The sequence below is a fragment of the Lissotriton vulgaris genome, chromosome 8, assembly GCF_964263255.1.
Source record: "Lissotriton vulgaris chromosome 8, aLisVul1.2, whole genome shotgun sequence".
NCBI lineage: Eukaryota > Metazoa > Chordata > Amphibia > Caudata > Salamandridae > Lissotriton > Lissotriton vulgaris.
This window is the reverse complement of record NC_141696.1, coordinates 113,607,142-113,620,274: the sequence shown is the minus strand read 5'-3', so window position 1 is coordinate 113,620,274 and position 13,133 is coordinate 113,607,142.

Sequence of the window (13,133 nt, the reverse complement as noted above, 5' to 3'; positions counted from 1 at the left end):
GGCCTTCATCCAATCTGCGACGGCCTTCATTCCCTCATGGATGTTGGATTTGGCGGTGGCCTGGTCCTTGGCGAGGGAGAGGATCAGCTGTGTGTCGTCAGTGTTCGAGATGATGTTGAGGTGCTGCGCTCGGACAATGTTGGTGAATGGTGCCATGTAGATGTTGAAAAGTGTTGGGCTGAGGGATGATCCTTGGGGTACGCCGCAGGTGATCATGGTGGCTTCGGATCTGAATGGGGGGAGACGGATTTTCTGGGTTCTGCCGGTGAGGAAGGAGGTGATCCAGTTCAGGGTTTTGTCACTGGTCCTTGTGTTGTGATTTCAGGCGAAACCGCCATTATAAAGATCACCACTTCTGTTAGTGATAATGACATGCAAGAGAGGCGTTCCCATGCAAAAACGGCCGCTAACCCCCTTCGCAATGTTTACAAGGGAATTCTTTAAGTCTGGAGGACCAAACAATCTTCCTCTAACTACAGTTAGACTAGAAAATAGCTCGTCTTAAAAATGGAGATAACCCTTGGGGCCTAATTTCAGCAGGTTTTGTTGCTTGACCGCGCTGCAAGCAATGTTGCTGTGCTGCACTACGACAAAACTACCAGGGCAGGACGGCCACCATCAATAGGATAGTGCGTATTCCTCGGCCTCACTCATGAAAAGTGTTGCAGTGCTGTGACAAGACAGCGTTGCAACACTTTTCACTATCCCCTTCTTGCGATACCATGGATGCACTGTATTCACTGGACAGCGCCCCATGATGCAAGTAATGACAGATACGTTTGGAATCCTGATGTATCAGTCTGCGCTAAAGTCACGCATTGTTGCAGTTGTGTGACAACCATGACGCAACTCCAGCAATGCATGGGGCCAGCCTATCCCTGTAGCACTGCATCACCCTTACGCCTGCCATTCTTCAGAATAAGGTACTAATGCAGTGCCGTTCTTAAGGGGTGCCCGGGTGTCGGCGCAGCTGGAGATCCATCTGTGGCGGCTGCCCCCTGTGGAGTCATTGTCTGTAAGGATTGGTGGAGTTGCGGTGCTGAGGGATTTTATGAGATGTACTTCAGTGGCCTTGATCCTGCTGTGAGGGGGGCGATGATGGCTGTTGTGTACGGTGGACAAGGTGAAGACGTGATGTATACAATGATGGTCAGTCCAGGAGAATCCGGTCGTGTGGCTGTAATTGAAGGTCCCGCTGGCGGTGGAGACGTGCTCAACTGTGTGTCCTGCTATGTGGCTTGCTGCAGTGACTAGCTGCTTGAATCTGATGTTGGGGAGCTACCCCAGGAGGGGGTCGTGTTCTTGTCACTGTGGTTGTCCAGGTGGAGCTTGAGTTCACCGAATAGGATGTCGTCGGTGGATGGGAGAGCCTGGTTTGCAATGAGTTCTACAAGGGTTAAGAGAATGAGTGTCCATGTCTCGAGGGGCCTGCAGATGAGGGTGCCACAGAGGATGGGGTTGTGGTTGGTCCGGATCTGGAAGTTAAGGTGTTCCATGGTCACCGTTAGGTCATTAGAGTGCGTGGTCAGTCGGAGTGTGCTTCTGTAGGTGATGGCAATGCCTCCTCCTGGACGGTCGGGATGGCCCTTGCAGGTGATATAGTAGCCGTCAGTGAGGGCGATGGCATCTGGTCCGGAGTAGATGTTGGTCCTGGCAGACTATGTGTCATCCAGGGTTGATGGCGAGGAGGGTCCTGGTGCCGTAGGGGTGGAGTGTCCGAGAGGAAGGGTCCTTGGTGCTGAGCTCAGGCCAGGGGCAGACGGAGGCAGATGGGCTTGTCAATGGCTTACATCGTAATGCCTTTACAACGCAAATCCAACAACGCAGGAGCCTTTACATCGCATTCCATTACAACGTATTGTGTGGTCAGTAATAGGGTATTTTTAATTTTTAGGGTGGGTATGGGTTTCGGGTGTCAGAGATAAAATGTGGGGTGTATTATGGGTACATTTTGAAATTATTGATGTATTTTGGGGTTAGTCATGAAAATTGGGGTGTGCATGTGGGTCAAATATGAAAATTGGGGTGTGCATTTGGGTCAAATTTCATTTTTAGGGAGTGTTTTTGTCAGGATTCATCGAGTAGCCACTGTAGCTTCCTCAAGACTGTTATCCAAATCCTTGTCATGGCCCCGTTCTGCACGATCTAATGTGTGGTTCCCTTGCTCCTCTGGCAGACTGAGAAATTCCAGAGGTAATCCGAGTCATTGAACTAGAGAACTGATAAGATTGTATATAGTTCCCCTCCCTAAGATGGCCGCTCAATGTTCCATTTTGAGTATTCGATAGATGCGCCCTCTAGTGGGCTTCTGGAAGGCGCGCGCTCCTAACTGCGCACTTCAACGAAGATTCCGTTCGAGAAGCTTGTTCTTGTCGCTGCTCCGCGTCAACTATTCATGACGGGAGAATAACAGCAATTATAGAAGATATTCAGCGTGTCATAATAATTGGGTTTACAGAGACGTTTGTAAGAGAAATCCCTACCGTGCGCTCTCACAGCTCAGAGAGGCACCTCAGTCCAGACGAAGTTCCCGGCCGCTGTCCCAGAGCGGTGACAGCTGTCATCCAGATATCATAGCTGCTCTTCATGAGAAGACGTGTGTCGTGGAAGACTTGACCAGACTCGACGAAGTTGAGTATCCAACTGAAGAGATTCCAGAACTCTACAAGTAAGGTGTTACATCTTCTCGTCAAGCCAGCAAGTACAAGAACTGTATTGTCAGCATTCGTATTTACCCCCCGGACATTCCCCCTTGCGTTTTTCCTTTCCTTTCCTCCCCCTTGTACCTTCCTGTATCCTTTTTGCGTGCTACGGAAATTCTGTTGAACTCTTGCTTGCACATCTGACAAGAAGATCAGCTCTTCATAGAACCCCCAAGACCAAGTCTGACAAAGGGCTTCACAGGTACTAGTTCAGTCAGAGAGAGAGTGAGCGAGTGTGGAGAAATATTCTGGGTGGAGATTTTAATGTTCATATATGTCTTCACTGCAGGAAGCTCAGTCAGATAACATTCCACAATATAGAAGAGAGGCAAATACCTGGGCAGAAACTGGTAGGACAAGTTTCGTTTACCATTTAAGAATAGTCTGCATAGTGAAGGAAGGTTTGTGGTATATTCTCTACTTCTTTCCCTTCTGTGTATTAGGCACCTTCAGAGTCGACGGCGAGACATATAGCAGTCACTAGAAGTAAGGGGTGCCAGTCGAAGTACAGGTATTCTCTTCTCTGTCCACTTCCCCTTTCCCTGCTGCTGGTGGTCTTGCTCTTGAAGCGAGGGTACCGGTGGAGGGGTGATCGGGACATTCGTCAGTACTGCCCCTGCGAAGCGTTGGAGCACCAGGACATCGTGACAGTTTGAAGTGCCCACGTATTTTATCTTCGCCCGGGCAGTATGGCTGAGGGAATGGACTTGAAGGAATTAGGTGCAATCTTAGTGGGTATTCAGAGAGATTTGGGAGCAGTTCGGGACGAAAACCAAAGTTTAAAAGTAGAGTTAGTGGCTTCCCGTCAAGAGACAAGGCTGTTGGCACAAAAAGTAGATGGTTTAGTTATGGGAAATCCAGTACAGAGTTCTGCTGTTCCAGTCACTAGTGGTGCCACTGTGGATCCAAAATCTGTAGCTCAAGTAATTCATTCGGTATCCCCGCTGATTCCGTTGGCGACTCCTGAAAGGTTTTCAGGAGATCCTCAAAAGGCTCAATATTTTTTGACCCAATGTTCCCTTCACTTCATGTGCCGCCCCACTCTGTTTCCGGATGCCCAATCTCGAGTAGCATTTATCCTGTCATATTTGAGTGGAGATGCTGCCAATTGGGCCATGCCTTTAGTTAGTGAGGATGATCCTTTGCTTAGTGACTTCCCTAAATTTAAGGCTGAGTTTCTTAGAATTTTTGATCGGAAAAGGATATCTCAGGCCACCGATAACGAGTTATTGGAGCTGCGTCAGGGATCTAAAGATTTGATTACTTACCTCACGCAGTTTAATAAATTAATCCTGGAAACTAGTTGGCCAGAGGAAAAGAGAGCTGCCTTATTCTATCGTGGATTAAGGGATGAAATCAAGGACACTCTGGCTCAGATCCCTAATAGACCCACAGAATTGTCAGCTTTGGTGGATTTGGTTTTGGAATTGGATTTTCGGAATTCAGAACGCAAGGGTGAAAAGAAGAGAGATTGGAAGATAAATTTCCCGCGCTTTGACAGAGCGAAGAGTGAAAAAGGACCCGGAGGGAATTCCGAGTCGGAACCCATGCAAATTGGGACAGTTCGAGGTCCCTTGAGCAACGAAGAAAAGGAACAACGGAGGCAAAAGAAGTTGTGCTTGTATTGTGGTGCCGCCGGCCATTTTGTAAAGGATTGTTTGAAGCGTCCCAAGACTCCGTTTAAGGGAAACGAGATGAACCGCCAGTAGACGGGGTCGCTCTGGTGGTGAAAGAAGACAAGACGGCTCCAAAATCTCATTTAATTTTAAATACACTACAGACCATGACTCCTCATGTGATTCTTCATGTAACCATGCAATTCCGTGAACATCAGATTTTCGGAGTGGCAATTATGCTCGACTCCGGTGCCACTGGAAAGTTCTGTGATATCCGTTATGCTAAACAGATGGGAATCAAAGCAATCGCAAAAGACCATCCAGAGCCAGTACGTGCTGTAGATGGAACAAATTTGACTTCCGGACCAATTACTAGTCACACTGAAGAATTGGAAATTACTCAGGGGGATGGGCATCGGGAAGTGTTGCAATTCAACTTAATCGACGCCCCACAATTTCAATTGATCCTGGGACTGCCATGGTTAACCCTTCATAACCCGACCATAGATTGGGAAAACCGGACAGTCAGTCTGCATTCTGAGTTTTGCTTGTCCCACTGTTACGGTACAAAAAATCGTGAGAAGGAACCTACGCCATCTATGCTGTTGTCGTTTGGTGGTCAGTCCATTGGAGCGATAGTGACGGAAGAAATCCCTCCAGAGTATCGAGATCTAGAGACTGTGTTCAGTGAACAGGAAGCCGAATTGTTGCCACCCCACCGTGCTTATGATTGCACCATAGACTTGGAACCTGGAGCAGTTCTCCCATGTAGTCGAATTTATGCTCTGACAGAAGCTGAAAATGTACATTTAAAAGAATACCTAGATCGATATCTTGCTAATGGATTTATCCGGCCATCTCAGTCTCCAGTCTCCTCACCACTGTTCTTCATACCGAAGAAGCAAGAAGGTAGCCTAAGAACTTGCATAGACTATCGTGCATTAAATCAGGTCACCATTAAAAATAGGTACCCGTTGCCGTTGATTTCTGTTCTTTTGGATCAGATTAAGGAAGCTCAAATTTTCACCAAACTGGATTTGCGAGGAGCTTATCACTTGGTTCGCATGAAAGAAGGGCATGAGTGGAAGACCGCCTTTCGAACCAAGTTTGGTCTTTTTGAATATTGTGTCATGCCATTTGGCCTTTGTAATGCTCCTGCAGTGTTCCAACATTTTATCAACGACATCATGAGTGATTTAATTGATAAGATTGCCATCATCTACCTGGATGATATTTTGATTTACTCTCAGAACCCTCAGGAACACACTCAGCATGTACGTTTGGTCTTAGAACGATTGCAAGCGAATCAGCTATTTGTTAAATTGGAAAAGTGTGTTTTTCATGTGTCACAAGTGGAATTTTTGGGATTCGTTATCTCACCTCAGGGAGTTACCATGGATCCAGGAAAAGTAAAAGCAGTGAAAGATTGGCCTGCCCCCAAGAACGTGAAAGAAATTCAAAGATTTCTGGGCTTTGCCAATTTCTATCGGCGATTTATTCAGGGATTTTCTCAACTGATAACTCCCATCACTGTTCTCTTGAAGAAAGGAGTTAAATTTGAATGGACGGATGATTCAAATTCCGCTTTCCTGAGTCTGAAGAAACAATTCACTTCTGCCCCCATCCTTCTGCACGCGGATCCTGCTGAACCATTTTATGTGGAAGCCGATGCTTCAGATCAGGCCATCGGGGGAGTCCTTTCCCAACGCCATCCAAAGACTGGACAGTTGCATCCCGTGGCGTACCGCTCTAGAAAACTAAACTCTGCTGAAATTAACTATACCATCACGGAGAAAGAGTTATTGGCGGTAAAGGATGCTTTTGAGGACTGGAGGCACTATCTGTTTGGGGCACGACATACAGTCACAGTTTATTCCGATCACAAAAATTTGCAGTTTTTAAAGACGGCTAAGACCTTGACTCCACGTCAGTTGCGCTGGTCCCTTTACTTTGCAGACTTCGACTTTGTGATTACATATCGACCTGGCCCCAAGAACGGAAAAGCAGACGCACTGTCCCGATTAGAGACTGAAGAATCTGAGCATACTGTTGAAGCGAAACCAATCATTCCAGAAACAAAGATAGTGTGTGCACTTACTTTGGATAATTTCAAAGAAGAGGTCCGTAAGAGTTTAACCACAGAAGAGATTCAGCAGTGGGTTCTACAAGGAGAAGAACGCCAGTGTCGACAGCAGTTACCCTATGTCAAAGAAGCCTTATATCTTCCTACCACTGATCTCCAAGAAAAGGCCTTGCGGAGCTGCCATGATCATCCCTTAGCGGGTCACAAAGGAATTGCTAAGACTCAAGAACTGGTGCAGCGTTATTTTTGGTGGCCTGGAATGTCCGATCAGATCAAGAAATATGTTCAGTCTTGCGAGTCTTGTGCTCGAAGTAAACCCACTAGACAGGCTCCCCAAGGGTTTTTGCAGCCTTTGCCCACTCCAACTTCTCCATGGCATACAATTTCCTTGGATCTCATAGTAGACCTACCGTTGAGCAAGGGATTTGATACCATCCTGGTGGTGGTAGATACCTTCACCAAGATGAGTCATTTCGTCCCTCTGTCAGGAATTCCAACCGCAGTCCAATTAGCTAGAGTATTTAGTGAAAATATAGTAAAAATTCATGGTGTCCCTAAGATAGTGGTCTCAGATCGAGGTCCCCAATTTATTTCTCACTTCTGGAAGGCCTTCCTAAAGGGTATGGGGATAGAGGGTAGACTGTCTACTAGTTATCACCCAGAATCCGATGGGCAGACAGAAAGGATCAATCAAGAATTAGAACAGTACTTGAGGTTATTTCTATTGGATCAAGGTGGGGAATGGTCAGAAAAGTTGTGGATGGCAGAGTTTGCTTGCAATAATGCGAAGAGTGCGTCTACAGGTTACTCTCCGTTTTATTTGAACTTTGGTAGACATCCTAACTTTATGGTTTTGCAAGAGGAGTTAGATGTCCCTGCAGCCAAGAGAGCCCTTTTAGATTTGAGTTCTTTGCACAAATCAGCTGAGAAGAATTTAGAGAAAGCTAAGGCGTCCTATAAGAAGTTTGCAGATTCACATAGACAAAAGTCCCCACAGTACCAAGAAGGAGATCAGGTGTGGTTGTCCACTAAAAATTTACATTTGAAGGGAAACAGAAAGTTTCAACCCAGATTTGTGGGTCCATATACCATAGAGAAGGTGTTAGGACCAGTTACTGTAAAATTGAAACTTCCGACCAAGATTGGGGTACATCCAGTTTTCCATGTATCCTTGCTGAAAAAGGTTCGATCACCTATACGACTTACAAAACCTCCTGACCCACTTAACATTCAAGGACACACAGAATATGAGGTTAAGGATATTTTAGATTCCAAGTACTTAAAAGGTAAATTGAAATATTTAGTGGATTGGAAAGGGTTTGGCCCAGAGGAAAGGTCCTGGGAACCTGTCAGTAACATCCATGCTCCACAACTGCTGAAACGTTTTCACTCCAGATTTCCACACAAACCAGGACCGATGAATCGGTCCTTGAGAGGGGGTACTGTCAGGATTCATCGAGTAGCCACTGTAGCTTCCTCAAGACTGTTATCCAAATCCTTGTCATGGCCCCGTTCTGCACGATCTAATGTGTGGTTCCCTTGCTCCTCTGGCAGACTGAGAAATTCCAGAGGTAATCCGAGTCATTGAACTGGAGAACTGATAAGATTGTATATAGTTCCCCTCCCTAAGATGGCCGCTCAATGTTCCATTTAGAGTATTCGATAGATGCGCCCTCTAGTGGGCTTCTGGAAGGCGCGCGCTCCTAACTGCGCACTTCAACGAAGATTCCGTTCGAGAAGCTTGTTCTTGTCGCTGCTCCGCGTCAACTATTCATGACGGGAGAATAACAGCAATTATAGAAGATATTCAGCGTGTCATAGTAATTGGGTTTACAGAGACGTTTGTAAGAGAAATCCCTACCGTGCGCTCTCACAGCTCAGAGAGGCACCTCAGTCCAGACGAAGTTCCCGGCCGCTGTCCCAGAGCGGTGACAGCTGTCATCCAGATATCATAGCTGCTCTTCATGAGAAGACGTGTGTCGTGGAAGACTTGACCAGACTCGACGAAGTTGAGTATCCAACTGAAGAGATTCCAGAACTCTACAAGTAAGGTGTTACATCTTCTCGTCAAGCCAGCAAGTACAAGAACTGTATTGTCAGCATTCGTATTTACCCCCCGGACATTCCCCCTTGCGTTTTTCCTTTCCTTTCCTCCCCCTTGTACCTTCCTGTATCCTTTTTGCGTGCTACGGAAATTCTGTTGAACTCTTGCTTGCACATCTGACAAGAAGATCAGCTCTTCATAGAACCCCCAAGACCAAGTCTGACAAAGGGCTTCACAGGTACTAGTTCAGTCAGAGAGAGAGTGAGCGAGTGTGGAGAAATATTCTGGGTGGAGATTTTAATGTTCATATATGTCTTCACTGCAGGAAGCTCAGTCAGATAACATTCCACAATATAGAAGAGAGGCAAATACCTGGGCAGAAACTGGTAGGACAAGTTTCGTTTACCATTTAAGAATAGTCTGCATAGTGAAGGAAGGTTTGTGGTATATTCTCTGCTTCTTTCCCTTCTGTGTATTAGGCACCTTCAGAGTCGACGGCGAGACATATAGCAGTCACTAGAAGTAAGGGGTGCCAGTCGAAGTACAGGTATTCTCTTCTCTGTCCACTTCCCCTTTCCCTGCTGCTGGTGGTCTTGCTCTTGAAGCGAGGGTACCGGTGGAGGGGTGATCGGGACATTCGTCAGTCTGCCCCTGCGAAGCGTTGGAGCACCAGGACATCGTGACAGTTTTGGGGCTCAAAGATGACTTTTAGGGTTCAGGGTTTGCTTTGGGGTGCAAGGGTTAGTTATAGGGTTGCACTCACTTAAGTGGGAATAGTAATCTGTACATCTCCGCAATCCAACACCGTCCCTACTGTTGCAATATGCCTAGTATTAGTATGCATTGTAATGGAATGTGATATAATGGTATTCGTTGTACCTCCATATATACCTTAGTCACACCAGTGATACGCCTGTGGCTCATGGCCGCATAGCGGCTGCCATTGAAAAGTGCTGCGGGGAGGACTGGACAGCTGGGAGGTGGGAAACACCAGAAAGAATACTGAATGAGGCGTGTGCGCAGGGGTGTGCGTGTGAGCGAGTGTTGTAAATATTTAAATGTGAGAAATCTTACCTCAAGGCTGGGTCCCATGTCGTTGTTGCTCCTGCTTGAAAGCAGTGGGGCGACACTCTTCTGCCATAGCGGATGAGCCAACACTGGGGGTGCATCATCTGCAGGTGCTAGGCATGAGCGACTAGACCCCTGGGCCTCGCCCACTATGTGTCCCACCTTCTCCTTACCTGGACATTGGCACAGTGGCGCAATCCGCTGAACTCTCTCCAAATCTGTGACTCAGCCAGCAGGAGCCTCTGCCAGGTGGGATTGCAAAAGCCTGGGTACAGGAGACAGGTGTTTTGTTAGATGGAATGACACAGACAGGTGTAGTAGACATGGGTTTTGGGGTTGATTGCCCCCTTTGCCGACCCGGGGGGTTCGAAGATTTACACTATGCTACAACAGTTGCGTCAGTTTTAGACCAAAGTACCTGTAGATGCGACAAAAGTTCCTAGCGGCAACTGCAGGGTCGAAAAACAAGTGATGCGTCACTCCTGAGACCCTGGGGAGGCAATACGACAACCCCGCTGCACGCAGCAGGCGTATTGCGACGAATCCAGTTGTATGGGGAGCGAAACAATACCTTGTATGGATTCCGGGCAGCAAGTTCTCTGGTAAAAAGTGACTCGCACAGGCACGATGCGATGATCTTCGGGGCGGCTACGATCTTCGGTGCAATGGCAATCCGCGGCGCAGCGTCGATATTCTTTTGGTGCAGCCCCTCGATGCGATGGCGTTGGACTCTGCGACGATGTTCGCAGCGACGGGATTCTTCTCGCAGGCAAGCGGTGTGCCGGTTCTCACAGCGACAACTGGCTCTGCGAAGATTCGCAGCGACAGGAATCTTCCCGCACCGAGGCGATGCGCTCCACAAGCCAGCGACGCATCAAGTCTTGCAGCGACAACAGGCCCTGCGACGATCTTCGCGGCAACAGGAATTTTCTCGCACCGTCGTGATGCGCTCCGCAAGCGAGCGATGCTTGCAAATTGTAAATCTTCTTCTTTTCTTCTTGTGAAGCTCCCCAAACAGGAGGAAACAACCTCCAGAGGCCCCACAAATGGATCAAGCACTCCAGGCAGGTCAGAACTCTCACAGCAGAGTTCAGGGGGGAAGCTGGGGGTGAAGTCCTTTTGTTCCTGAGACTTCTTAACAGGGGGCCAGCTCTCCTCAGGCTCTTGGAGATCTCTTCAAGCAGGGGACGCAGCAACAGCAAAGTCCTTCCCCTCTCCTTGGCAGAATGGTAAGTGCAGGTCAGCCCACAAACACACAGCAGGGCAGTCCTTCCTCTTCCGTCTTCCAGCTTTTCTCCTTGGCGGTGGTTCCTTCTTGATTCCAGGATGATCTAAAGTCTTGGGGTCTGGGCCCCAGTATTTATACCAATATTTCCTTTGTTCTCTGAAGACAGAGAGGCCTTTGCCTAGTCCAAACCAGTTCTGGTCAGTCCTGGAGCACTCTGTTTACATGACTCCTTCTTTCCTTTGAGAGAGAGGGGCAGGGTCGTCAGCCGCCCAGCAGGAGGTGGAGCTAGCATTGTGGAAGGCAGGCACAGCCCTATTCAGGCCCAAGTGCTATCTCCTCCCACCACTCAAGATGCAGATGAAGCTATTCAGCCTAGTGCTGACTCACCCAGCATCCTAGGCCACCCTAGCCCTTGTCACTCACAAAACAGACAGTCAATTCATAAATAGGCAAAGGCACACAGAAAGGTTAGACAAGAAAACAGCCACTTTCTAAAAGTGCTGTTTTCAAATACAGGATTTGAAAACCATCCTTCCTGAAAGATGGGTTATTAAATTCTGAGTTCATGGATACCAGACTTCAATTTTCCATCTTGCTCCTATGGGAAGATATGCAGGTAAACATTATACACAGCATTCCCCATTCTAGCCTATGGGCAAGATGGCCTTTCAACAGTGAAAAACGAAATTGGCAGTATTTCACTATCAGAGCATGGCACCCACACAAGTACATGCTCCTATGGGAACACATGCAGGTAAACATTATACACAGCATTCCCCATTGCCTATAGGCAAGATGGCCTTTCAACAGTGAAAAACGAAATTTACCGTATTTCACTCTCAGAGCATGGCACCCACACTAGTACATGCTCTACCTTTTACATACACTGCACCCTGCCCAAGGGGGTACCTTGGACCTTCCATAGGGGTGTCCAATGTGTACAGAAAGGGAAGGGTTAGGTCTGGCCAGTGGGGACACTGGCCAGGTCAGCATGGCAGTTAGCAACTACACACAGGCACTGCAGGGGCAGGCCTGAGGCACCATTTTAGGGCTGTTCATGCGGGTGGCACAATAAGCACTGCAGGCCCACTAGTAGCATTTGAATCACCAGCCCCGGCACACTCAGTGCACTTTACTAGGGACCTACTGATGAAACAAATCTGCCAATCACGTATAACCAATCAAAATAACAATTTACCAAGGAGCACTTGCACTTTGACACTGATCAGCAGTGGCAAAGTGCCCAAAGCATCTAAACCAGCAAAAACGAAATCCAGCGCAGTGTCAAAAATACAGGAGGCAGAGGCAAAAAAGCCAGAGGAAACCACGCCAAAGATGCCAGGTCTAACAGTTGCCAACTATAATTTTGTGAAATTCATAATTATATGACGGTGTGCCTCATTGTTAACTTGTGGGAAGGTTAGTTTTGCTTAGGCCTGAGGTGGTTATGGGTAAAAAATAAGGGTGGGCGCAGTTCACGAAGTATCGCTACGCGCAGCTACGCGAAGTGCACTTCGCACTACACGTAGCTACGCGAAGTGCATAGTGCACTGTGCAAAATGCTGTTTGCACTGATTGCACAGTGCCTGATGCTTGTCAGCACTGTGCAATCAGTGCAAACTGTATCTTGCACAGTGCAAGCGGTCATTTTCTGCCGCTTGAGTAGATTTCTACTCGAGCGGCAGCTTTCTCAACGTGGACTGGTAGTTTCTCATTGCGAGCGATCGCGAGTATACGCGACCACTCGCAATGAGAAACCTGACCTCCCTGCGTTGAGAATCTCGCCGGGAGGTTTATTTTCCACACTCGCGATCGGCAACTAGATGTTGCTGATCGCGAGCGAGGAAAAAGTCGCGCCGGGATATCATTTTGCTTGCTCGCGTCGCCAACTTGACGTTGTGGTGACTGGGAGCAAGCAAAAAATGACCGCTGCTCTTCGCTACGCATGTTTGCACTGTGCTACGTGCAATTCGTGTAATGCAAAGTAGCGCAAACTTCGCAAACTACCCGAGCGTAGCATAGTGCTTTGCCAATGGATGGTAAAAAAGGCAATGATAAGGACTAAAGACATGATTGGTTCACTAGGAAATGTTTTGTTGAATGCCCTAGATATTATCTGTATATTATAAAAATGTGTGACAAAGGCAAAAGGTCTGACTTATTTATTGTGAAAATCCTCTGTTAAAGCCAATAGGTCTTTAAGGGTGGATTGTTATTACATTGTGTTAAAGGTTGTAAACAATACTTTTGTCACATGGAGTCTCATATATTATTATAACTATCCCACCTCCCCCTCAGCAAACCCCGGGTCCAGATGGTTTTCACTGTGATAATCCTTGTTAACCTGTTAGGAGGGGCTATATATTATTTTGCCAACTGTAGCTACCTATAT